Source organism: Oncorhynchus masou, chromosome 31 (assembly GCF_036934945.1).
Source record: "Oncorhynchus masou masou isolate Uvic2021 chromosome 31, UVic_Omas_1.1, whole genome shotgun sequence".
Classification (NCBI taxonomy): Eukaryota; Metazoa; Chordata; class Actinopteri; order Salmoniformes; family Salmonidae; genus Oncorhynchus; species Oncorhynchus masou.
The window spans coordinates 83,799,152-83,810,660 of NC_088242.1; positions in this window are offsets into that span (position 1 = coordinate 83,799,152).

Genomic DNA, 11,509 nt, shown 5'->3' on the forward strand with positions numbered 1-11,509 from the left:
TAGCCTAGTCGTAAGAGCATTGGACTAGTAACCGAAATGGTTGCTATATCAAATCCTCAAGCTGACAAGGTAAAAATCTGTCGTTCTGCCCCTGAACAAGGCAGTTAACCCACTGTTCCTAGGCCATCATTGAAAATCAGAATTTGTTCTTAACTGACTTGCCTAGTTAAATAAAGGTAAAATTAAAGAATGTACTCCCCCAGACTCAGATGAACTCATGGGTACCATTTTTTTTTAAATATCAGTGTTCCTTACTTGACATGTTTAATGTTTTTGTGTGGACCACTGGAAGAAGAGCTGCTGCTTCAGCAAAAGCTAATGGGGATCCGAATAAACCAATAAACAGGTAAAATATTATCTATCAGTCATTTCTCTCATTAGTCATGTACAAAGCTGACAGTCCAACCAGGGATAAAATAATGTCAATATTTTTGTAACATTGTTGACATACTTTTAATTCACCGCCTTCCCCTGAATTTCTCTGTCTGTTTACATTCTACACCTGTGGTACTATACATACATTCACTAACTGGGATCTAACTGGTATGACTCCACCTGGGTACAGTACAATACAGTAGAGTACGGTGGACAAGTTCCGATAGAAGAGGCCCTGTTCAGGTAATAAAGGTGTTTGAACCAGCTGTCAGGACTTTTCTTCTGCTCACACAAAAGGCTTCGTTCTGTTAGCATTGCCAAGATTAACATCCTCATATCTTCAATACTCTACTTTTTTCAGCAGCAGCGTGCCAATATTGACAAGCTATGTGGACTGTACAGTAATTCATTTCCCAATAGGACCTGTGTGGTGTTGCACAACTCTACAAACCCATCAATCAGGTAGATTTTGTAACTGGGTATGTCTGGAGAAAGGCAAACAGAGTAACAAGCAAGTGTAGACACACAGGCTCAGAAAATCTAACAGTAAAGTGGCTGTTGACATTAATGCCCTGACGGATAAAGGCCTCAGATGAAGATTTCTTACGAGACAAGAGAGATTTACGAATGGAATTCACGTTGGCCATTAGCTGCCTTTCAGCATGTTTTTAACATGCCTTTAGCACAGCAGAACTGGGCCTACGGTGTTATCCAAGCCTTATAACGTGTATTAGTAATGCACTCTTTACATAGAGTGTACATAGAGTGGAAGTCAAAAGTTTACATACACCTTCGCCAACTACATTTAAACTCAGTTTTTCACAATTCCTGACATTTAATTTAAAAATTCCCTGTCTTAGGTCAGTTAGGATAACCACTAACGTAGTATAGAGAATGAACTAGCATTAGCAATTCTTCACAAACAACTCTCAAAGTCAGCCACTACAGGGCTTGAGGCTTCACAACTCCTTTGTTGTTGTAATAGTAATTGCTGTCCTTAAACAGTGACCCTTATAAGCCTATGAGGTGTCATGCGATTTTTCCACAAGGGCTTTGTAAATACAAACTACACTGTTCAATACACCATCAAATGTGTACTGAAAACCCCAGGTCCAGAGAGAAAAAATCAGTCAATGGTTGGTGGTAGGAACAAAACTTAGAACAAGGACTCATATTCAGCCAGGAATGAGGTGTCTTCAGTGATTGCTACAACTGACAAAGTGGAGAATTTGAAGCCACCTGAGAAACTAACAGCACAGGACTGTGGAACGTGGAGTGGAAAGCCTCAAAACCACAAATATTCAGGAACATTTTGAATTGGCTGGCATTTTACAACTTAGGCTTTATGGGCAGTAACTTAGAAAATTGTAAGGTAAAAAACAGGTTGTAATTATTCACACACTTACTGCAATCCTTTGACACAGTTTGGACTAACGAACAATGGACTGAACTAAAGTCCCCACACAGAGTCATGTCTCCAGTTATATACTACAAAACTGCAGCGCAAATGAAAGCATTTGCTAAAAATGTAACAGTCTATAAAACACCAGTGTCATGACGTTGGCCTGGGGATAGGTTTATGACAGTCATAAATACCTCTTCCCCCCATTTTCCTCTCTCTACCCTACTGATGTTACATTTGCAAAACCTTTGGTTAACATAGAGATTCTGGGAACATCAGAAGGTGGGGGGAAATGAACTATATTCTGGTAATCCGACCAATGGAACATATGCGGTGGTACTTAATGAATATTATGTCAGTTCGGTTGTCATCTGAGACATTCTCATCAATGATAAGATGACATAAACTCTACGGTGGAAAGTCTACACATCAGAGTTATCGGATTCACATGGAATTGTTGTTCGATTTAAATGTTTGAATATAAAATTATTCGTGATGGGATGAAATGTGAATTTAGCTTTTAAAAATGTGAGATTTGGGTTTTCATAAGATAGGGCTTTGCTCAATCAGTGACCCGCCCCTGTGAAGGGACATGGGCTATAAAACTTTTCAAACACGCCCTCCTCTCCCTTCATATATAAGCCCTTAACGACAATATAACCTCCTGTTCCGAAGACGTGAGGACGACGGTCCGATGTCAGAATGGTTCAGATAATAACTACAGAACGAAGCCAACATCAGCGTGAGCTTTGGTTGCGAATGGTATGAACTTTGAACTCTTATTCACTACAGAAGTGATACCACCTAACCGTTGAGTTAGCAACAGCCGCTGCAAACGAGGGTTAGGAAGGAACAGACAGAGTATCCCGTCTACCACACAACGGCGTTACTACAGCGTATTCAATTTACCAGCAGAGGCATTCTTCCAAGGACGAAGGACTTGGTTGGGCAACACGGCCTTCCATCTACCACCAACCTACCGAAGCGCAGCTCAGAGTAAATATTTATTGCATTTTCCTTTTCCAAAGGGGCGGTATTTTAGAATGCATAAGATACTGTATTTACTATAGCACAGCTTCGCCTTTTGTTCCTCAGTCTTCCCACTCTTTCACTCAAACCTAGCCCTTTTTCTTTTGTGTAACAAGCTGTCATATCTGTTCCGCCCGCTCGGGACGTTTTCCTTTATGAAGTAATTTGTAATCAAGTTATGATTTAATTATGTGTATGTGTTATTCTGTGTGATTTGTTAGGTATTTAGTAAATAAATAATTAAACCCAATTTTGTATTGCTGGTTCAACTTGTTAGCCAGGGTTCGTGCAGATAACCAATAATTTACAACTTTCAGATGAGACTGAATTAAGATGACGATTAATATTGACTGCTATTGATGTAAAATATTACTAGGTCTTTAAGAGTTTATTCGGAAGATAATAGCTCTATAAATATTATTTTGTGGTGCCCGACTCTCTAGTTAGTTACATTTACATGATTAGCTCAATCAGGTAATATTAATTATGGAGAAATTATTTTAAAGAATAGCCTGTCATATCACTTAATCCGGCATAGCCAAAGACAAGACACCAGACTAAATCGAATCAACCTATTCTTAGAACATATGGCTATATGATCAAATATAGCAGGAATAGAACTGTTTAAGTTATGCTGTAGTAAAAATATTCTAGAAGAGAGAGCCATCCAAGCAGAGTTATTTTCCATGTTATATTGAGGCACGATAAAGCGTTATAATTGTAAGCTTGACACTGATACTGCACCTGCGTCTGCATTTTCTCACGCTTCGAGGACAGTAAGGACTCTGATCTGGCGAGGAGAGGAAAACGAGGGCTACGTACTTATGGTCTGCAAAGAGGACGTATGTAAATCATTCCAACCTGTTAACCCTTGCAAGACTGCCGGCCCAGACGGCATCCCTAGCTGCGCCCTCAAAGCACTTGCATACCAGCTGGCAGTTGTGTTTTCTGACATTTTCAGCTCAGGCCACTATGCCCACCTGCTTCAAGATGTCCACCATCGTCCCCATGCCCAAGAAAAGGAAAGTAACTTAATTGAATGACTACCGACCCGCAGCACTCACTTGCATTATCATGAAGGGCTTTGAGAGGCTAGTCAAAGACCACATCACCTCCTCCCTCCCCGGACACACTCAATTCTCTCCAATTCACCTACCGCCCTGACAGATCCACAGACGACACAATAGCCATTGCTCTACACACTAAAAATAGACCTTATGGGGGGACTGTGAAGAGACACACACAGGCACACGCATACACACACATGATAACACACACATGTACACATGGATTTTATGTTGTAGATATGTGATAATAGAGTAGGGGCCTGAAGGCACACACTTAATGTGTTGTGAAATTTGTTGTGAAATGTAATGTCATGTTTTTTGCTGGACACCAGGAGTAACTGCTGCCTTGGTAGGAACTCATAAAAAAAACAACATTTATTTCACCTTAACCAGGTAGGCCAGAACAAGTTCTCATTTACAACTGTGACCTGGCCAAGATAAAGCAAAGCAGTGCGACAAAAACAACATGGAGTTACACATGGGATAAACAAACGTACAGTCAATAACTGTCACGAATCCCGCTTCCGGAGTCTGTGTTTGCCTGTGTTTCTGTCCTGGAGTGTGTTTCCGGTGTCCTGGAACGCACCCTGTCTGGTTGCCGGGCGAATCAGCTTGTTGGGAGATGATGTTCACCCGCACCTGTATCCCATCAGTAATCTGCGCACCTGTCCTGATCATTACTTCTCTCCTTCAAAAGCTCTGACCTGACATCCATTCCCTGCCGGATCGTTAGCCATGAACAGTATGTCGTGCCATAGTATCAGCCTCAAGTTTGATAGAATTTGTTTTGTTGTTTTTTACGTATTGCTTGCCTTAAACTTACCTCCGTTTATTCTGTCTTCAGTTACTCACCCGGATCATTTACCCCATTCCCGCCTGGTCGTCAGAGAATTCCGCTACCCCATTGGATCCACCTATTTACTCCCATCAACTCACCACCGCTGCCCGCTACGCCACCTGGATATATCTACCCATTCATATTCACTTGTAAATAAATACTCACCTTCTTCTGGTCTGGTCTTGTCCTGGTCTGCTTCTGGGTTCGATTTTGAAAGAACGTGACAGTAACATAATAGAAAAAAATCTATATACAATGTGTGCAAATGTAGTAAGACTAGGAAGGTAAGCCAATAAATAGGCCATAGTGGCAAAATAATTATAATTTCTAAATTAAACACTGGGTTGATAGATGTGCAGAAGATGAATGTGCAAGTAGAGATTCTGGGGTGCAAAGGAGAAGAAAAAATATACATATATGGGGATGAGGTAGTTGGGTGCGGTATTTACAGATGGGCTGTGTACAGGTGCAATGATCAGTAAGCTGCTCGGACAGCAGATGCTTAAAGTTAGTGAGGGAGATATAAGACTCCAGCGTCAGCAATTTTTGCAATTCATTCCAGTCATTGGCAGCAGAGAACTGGAAGGAAAGGCTGCCAAAGGTGGAGTTGGCATTGGAGATGACCAGGGAAATATACTTGCTGGAGCGTGTGCTACGGATGGGTGCTTCTATGGTGACCAGTGAGCTGAGATAAGGCGGGGCTTTACCTAGCAAAGGCTTATAGATGGCCTGGAGTCAGTGGGTTTGGTGATGAATATGAAGCGAGGGCCAGCCAACGAGAGCATACAGGTCCCAGTGGTGGGTAGTATATGGGGCTTTGGTGACAAAACGGATGGCACTGTGATAGGCTACATCCAATAAGCTGAGTAGAGTGTTGGAGGCTATTTGTAAATGACATCGCCGAAGTCAAGGATCGGTAGGATGGTCAGTTTTACGAGGGTTTGTTTGGCAGCATGTGTGAAGGAAGCTTTGTTGCGAAATAGGAAGCCGATTCTAGATTTAATTTTGGATTGGAGAGTTTACAGTCTAACCAGACACCTAGGTATTTGTAGTTGTCCACATATTCTAAGTCAGAACCGTCCAGAGTAGTGATGCTAGACGGGCGGGAGGGCGCTGGCAGCGATCGGTTGAAGAGCATGCAATTAGTTTTACTTGCATTTAAGAGCAATTGGAGGCTACGGAATGAGTGTTGTATGGCGTTGAAGCCCATGGTTTGATAACACAGTGTCCAAAGAAGGGTCAGATGTATACAGAATGGTGTCATCTGCATAGAAGTGGATCAGAGAATCACCAGCAGCAAGAGTGACATCATTGATGTATACAGAGAAAAGAGTCGGCCCGAGAATTGATCCCTGTGGCAACCTCATAGAGACTGCCAGAGTTCCAGACAACAGGCCCTTTGATTTGACACATTGAACTCTGTCTGAGAAGTAGTTGGTGAACCAGGCGAGGCAGTCATTTGAGAAACCAAGGGTGTTGAGTCTGCCGGTAAGAATGCGGTGATTGACATTGTCGAAAACCTTGGCCAGGTCGATGAAGACGGCTACACAGTATTGTCTTTTATTGATGGCGGTTATGATATCGTTTAGGACCTTGAGCGTGGCTGAGGTGCACCCATGACCAGTTCGGAAACCGTGTTGCATAGCGGAGAACGTACGGTGTGATTCGAAATGGTCGGTGATCTGTTTGTTGACTTGGCTTTCGAAGACTTTAGAAAGGCAGGGTAGGATAGATATAGGTCTGAACAGTTTGGGTCTAGAATGTCTACGCCTTTGAAAAGGGGGATGACCATGGCAGCTTTCCAACCTTTAGGGATCTCAGATGATACTAAAGAGAGGTTGAACAGGCTAGTAATAGGGGTTGCAACATTTGCGGGGAATTATTTTAGAAAGAGAGGGTCCAGATTCTATATCCCAGCTAATTTGTAGGGATCCAGATTTTGCAGCTCTTTCAGAACATCAGCTATCTGAATTTGGGTGGAGGAGAAATGGGGGAGGCTTGGGGAAGTTGCTGTTGGGGGGTGCAGAGCTGTTGTCAGGGGTAGGGGTACCCAGGTGGAAAGCATGGCCAGCCGTAGAAACATGCTTATTGAAATTCTCGATTATAGTAGATTTTTCAGTGGTGACAGTGTTTCCTAGCCTCAGTACAGTGGGTAGCTGGGAGGAGGTGCTTCACAGTGTCCCAGAACTTTTTGGAGTTTGTGCTACGGGAATCAAATTTCTGTTTGAAAAAGCTAGCCTTTGCTTTCCTAACTGCATGTGTATATTGGTTCCTAACTTCCCTGAAAAGTTGCATATCGCGGGGGCTTGGGGATCGTGTGAATCCTTAATAAATATAAATACCATAGTACCCTCTAAGCTCACTACAAAGCTCACAGCCCTGGGACTGAACTTCTCCCTATGCACCGGGGTCCTGAACTTACTGATGTGCCATCCCCAGGTGGTGAAGGTAGGCAACAATCCCTCCTTGACACTGATTCTTAACACAGGGGCCCTACAAGGGTGCGTCTTCAGTCCCCTCCTGTACTCCCTGTAAACCCACGACTGCTTGGCCTCACACAGTTACAACTCCATCATCAAGTTCACTGACAACAAGACAGTACTGGGTCTGATTATCAAAAACAAAGAGACGGCCTACAGGGATGAGGTAGGCATTTTGACGGCATGGTGCCAGGTAAGCAACCTCTCCCTCGTCAGCAAAACAAAACAAAACAAAGGAGCTGATTGTGGACTTCAGGAGGAACCAGGCTGGGCACACCTCTATCTTCATCAACGGGGCCGCCGTAGAGACGTCAAGTTCCTCAGCGCCCACAAACCACACAGACAAAAAGACACGACAGCAATTCTTCAACCTCAGGATGCTGAAGAAATTTGGCCTGTCCTCAAGGGCCCTCACAGTGTTCTACAGGAGCACCATTGAGAGCATACTGTTGGCCTGTATTACAGCCTGGTATATCAACTACACGGCCAGACAGCAAGGTGATACAGAGGGTGGTGCACTCAGCTGAACGCACCATTGAGCGCACACTGCCTGCTCCCCAGGACACCTACAACACCAAGTATAGGAACATCATGACAAAAACTATAAGACTGGCCAATAGCTTCTACCACCAGACCATCAGGCTGCTGAATAGCCACCACTAGTTAGCTGACCCCCAGACTTCCTACCAGTGCAACTGACATTTATCCTGCCCCCACCCCAATGGACATTGTAATGTAAATCATTTTTTATTATATTATTATAGTGTTTTATTTCACTTTGTCCTGCATTGTTAGAGCTCGGAGCTCAAGAATTTCACTGTACCCTGTAATTACACCTTCAACCCTGTACATGTGACTGTTAAACTCTCTAATCATGTTCCTATGATTAATTTCAGTTACTGATGACATAGACCCCAAGAAAACTGTTGTGTTCACCATTTGCTAACATACTGTAACACTCTTTGGATGATCAGGTGAAATACTGCTTCTTCTGTTTGTGTGCAGCAATAGTATGTGTGTGAGGATTCACTATCATGGGACCCAGCCTCTTGTAATCAATATAGTAATTCCCATAGTAAGTTATAGTCATAGGCTGCAAAAAGGAGCAGGCCAGTGAGGTTGAGATACACGTTCAAGGTGTCCTACATATTTCATTGTCAAGTGTCGTTGTTTTGAATGTGTTGCGTGTTATGAGACACTTTTCCATCTTATGTACATGATTTTATGAACAACAAATCTATTTGAACAGAATTAAATTCCAATGAGAAACAACAGCAGTGTGGGATGGAGATCAGACGAGTGGTAAACTATGACTGACTCCAACACCAGAGGCCAAGCAGGGATCATTCCCAGCAGGGTGAGAGTGTGAGTAACCCTGACATATTAGGCTACTGTAATACACATCATTCCGTTTGAGGCATGTCACTAACCAGAGGCAATGTGTCTTTGCATTCCCATCTCTATTTGAGTCAGAACAACACCTGATAGATGACATATCTATTAGTCATAAACATTCATAATTGATTAATTTAGTAATATCTTACAAATATAGGCTTGCAAGTTGTGGGTAAAAACTATGAAGCATTAGTTACCCATTATTAATAACAGGTAACAAGTTAATTAGATTAATAATACCAATGTGATATTTAGTGCACATAAAAAAAAGATTATCGTTTAAATTCAGAGTCATAGTAATCAGTTATCAGCACAACATACAACACCATAGAGAATAACAGTAAACAGTGTACACTTTCTAAGTATTGTACCTTGAAAGGGCTCATAGAAAATAGCTTTCTGAAATACAAAAGCAGCCTTTGCACTACAGTGGTCTCTTTCTGCTGTTGAGTAGAACCAGGGACAGGGGGAGCCATGTTTGGCTGATTAAGATGCTGAACACAGGGGATCCTATGTTGGGAGACTCGCTGCAAGTTTGTTTCAGTGGGTTGAGTCGCACACAGAAATCAGAATTCCACCATTTCCTGATTCCAGGGCTTCCTGTCAAGTTTGGGTTGAAGGATAAATCGCAGTGATTCTTCTCAGCTTCTTACAAGTTTCAGTTGTAAGTACTGACTGAGTATGTATAGCAGAAATTTGAAAAAGTCAGACATACACAGAAGAGAGTGTAAGGTGTTCTGAACTCACGGAACTCATTAGTTGGAGACTGTAGGCCAACTCGTTTTGAGTGCACACACACACACATCATAATGTCCCAAATTCTTCTGTGGTCTTAGTTCCTGTAACACCCACCTCAGTCCTACCACAACAGCTCAATTCCCGTAAAGGTTGATCACTAGTCCTACGTGACCAAAGAGATAAATCATGATCAAACCACTTCCTACACTTCCAAACACATAACTAATGGAATAACCAGTATTGTATATGTTCACGTGAAGCTGTCTGTCTGTTGAAAAGTCAAGGTAAACCATGGAACAATAAGGGAAGCTGGACACATCAATTACAAAATATTACATACAACCTATCCTAGGGGGGAAATTGATTTTTTTCACTTCCTGAAAATTATTCTAGACATAGACAACTGCTGTTAGTGGACAGGGTGGTAACATGCAGGGCATGAAACATTCTGCACCTCTACAGCTAATGAATCTGACTTAGAGGAGTTCAACTGTTGTAGCTCATCGGCTGAGTGCTGTCTGGGGTCTTCAAGAAAAGTCCTGCAGGCAAAACTTATTAAGGGACAAGAAGGAAGTTGAAGTTGGGGGTGTGCTAGGAAGATAAAGAGTTGGGGGTGTGCTAGGAAGATAAAGAGTTGGGGGTGTGCTAGGAAGATAAAGAGAGGTGTGTGCACCAAATCCCCCCTCCAGCTTTTTGGCCAGGCCTGCACTATTTTAGTTGATGCGCGATAAGCACAACACAATCAAAACTACGTAGACGTTCTTGGAAGAGCCACCAAGAACATCCAACAATAGCGAAAGATATGGGCCATCTATCTGTGCTGTTTGAGTGCAGTTCTGGGAAAGTTTGCTTGGGCTGAGGCGCCATGCCGTGTTTACTTTCTGACCCAAACACTGATTCTCACGCGTCCGCACAGGCCATGTGCCGATACACACCGCACAGCGCTATCACCATCAACGTTTCCGCAGGGCTCACAAAGGTCACGAAAACACTGCTAGCTTGCCAATGGTTTGTCCCCCGACACTTAACTATCAACAGGAAACATCTTTCACAGAACAGGAAGTGCTACTTTCTTATTGGCCCAGTTTGATTCAGTGAGAATCTTCTCTCAGCCAATGGGAGGGCAGCTATTTTAAGGAGTATAAAAGGAGAGAGCACACTCATTGTGTACAGTGATTCTGAGCCAAGTTGTCCCTCTGCAAAGCTCTCGGCTAACATACTGACTGTGTTCAAGGAAACAAAAGAGTCTGCTGGTAGCTGAGTCACTCTAATACAATGTTCTTAAAAAATAGTTCCAAAAGCCAAGATATGTCAGTCATCACTATAATATGGATTCATTTCACGGAAATCCACAGAATAGCTCTCTGCACTCCAAGCTGACACTTTAACGTTATGCAGTGCAAGCAGATGTGCATACTATCATTGATACTTGACTGGTGAGTGGCTTTATCTGGTCATGATTCCTGTACACTGTACATGATTCCTGTACACAAGGCTCTTCTTTAAAGCCTCAAGAGGTGGACCATTGACCCTCTCTGATCATGGTGAGGTGGGAGCATGGTCTGCTAAACAACTGGGAATTTTCTAAGGTCCATTAAAGTCTTCACATGATAACGTTCAAAATTCGGTAACTATTATGGCATTTATCCGCTATAATAAAATCAACGCCAGGACTTTTATTGTACACAGCAACAATTAGATTGTAACTACAGTATCACTGACAACAACTTCATACTGTATACTGTCACATCAGAGTGGGTATGGTGGTAATCTAAATGTTATTTGAAAAGCACAATGAAAACCAAGGATGGAACGGATAAATCTAAAGCACTTTGCCTCTGTCTCGGAGCCTTTTAAAGCTGCAGGCGTCAGAGAAAGATCTGTGTGCACAAGTCTTTCAACACAAGTAGAACTGTGATCAATACCCTGCCAAACTGCATGGAAACCACTTTATCCCGCTGTCCATGGGAACAGCAATTACTCTTTATCAAAAGGGGGAAATCCAACCTCTGTTTTATTATTATGTTATGCAAGCCTCGCCATCCAAACCTTGAGAGGAAATTCACGCCGACCCTGCCAAAAATAAAAGTGACAGATTACAAAAGTGCAGGAGAGCAACAGGGGTCTATGACAAAGTTCCCCAAGTAGCAAGCCGCTAACAAGAGACAAAGAGACTCGGAAGACG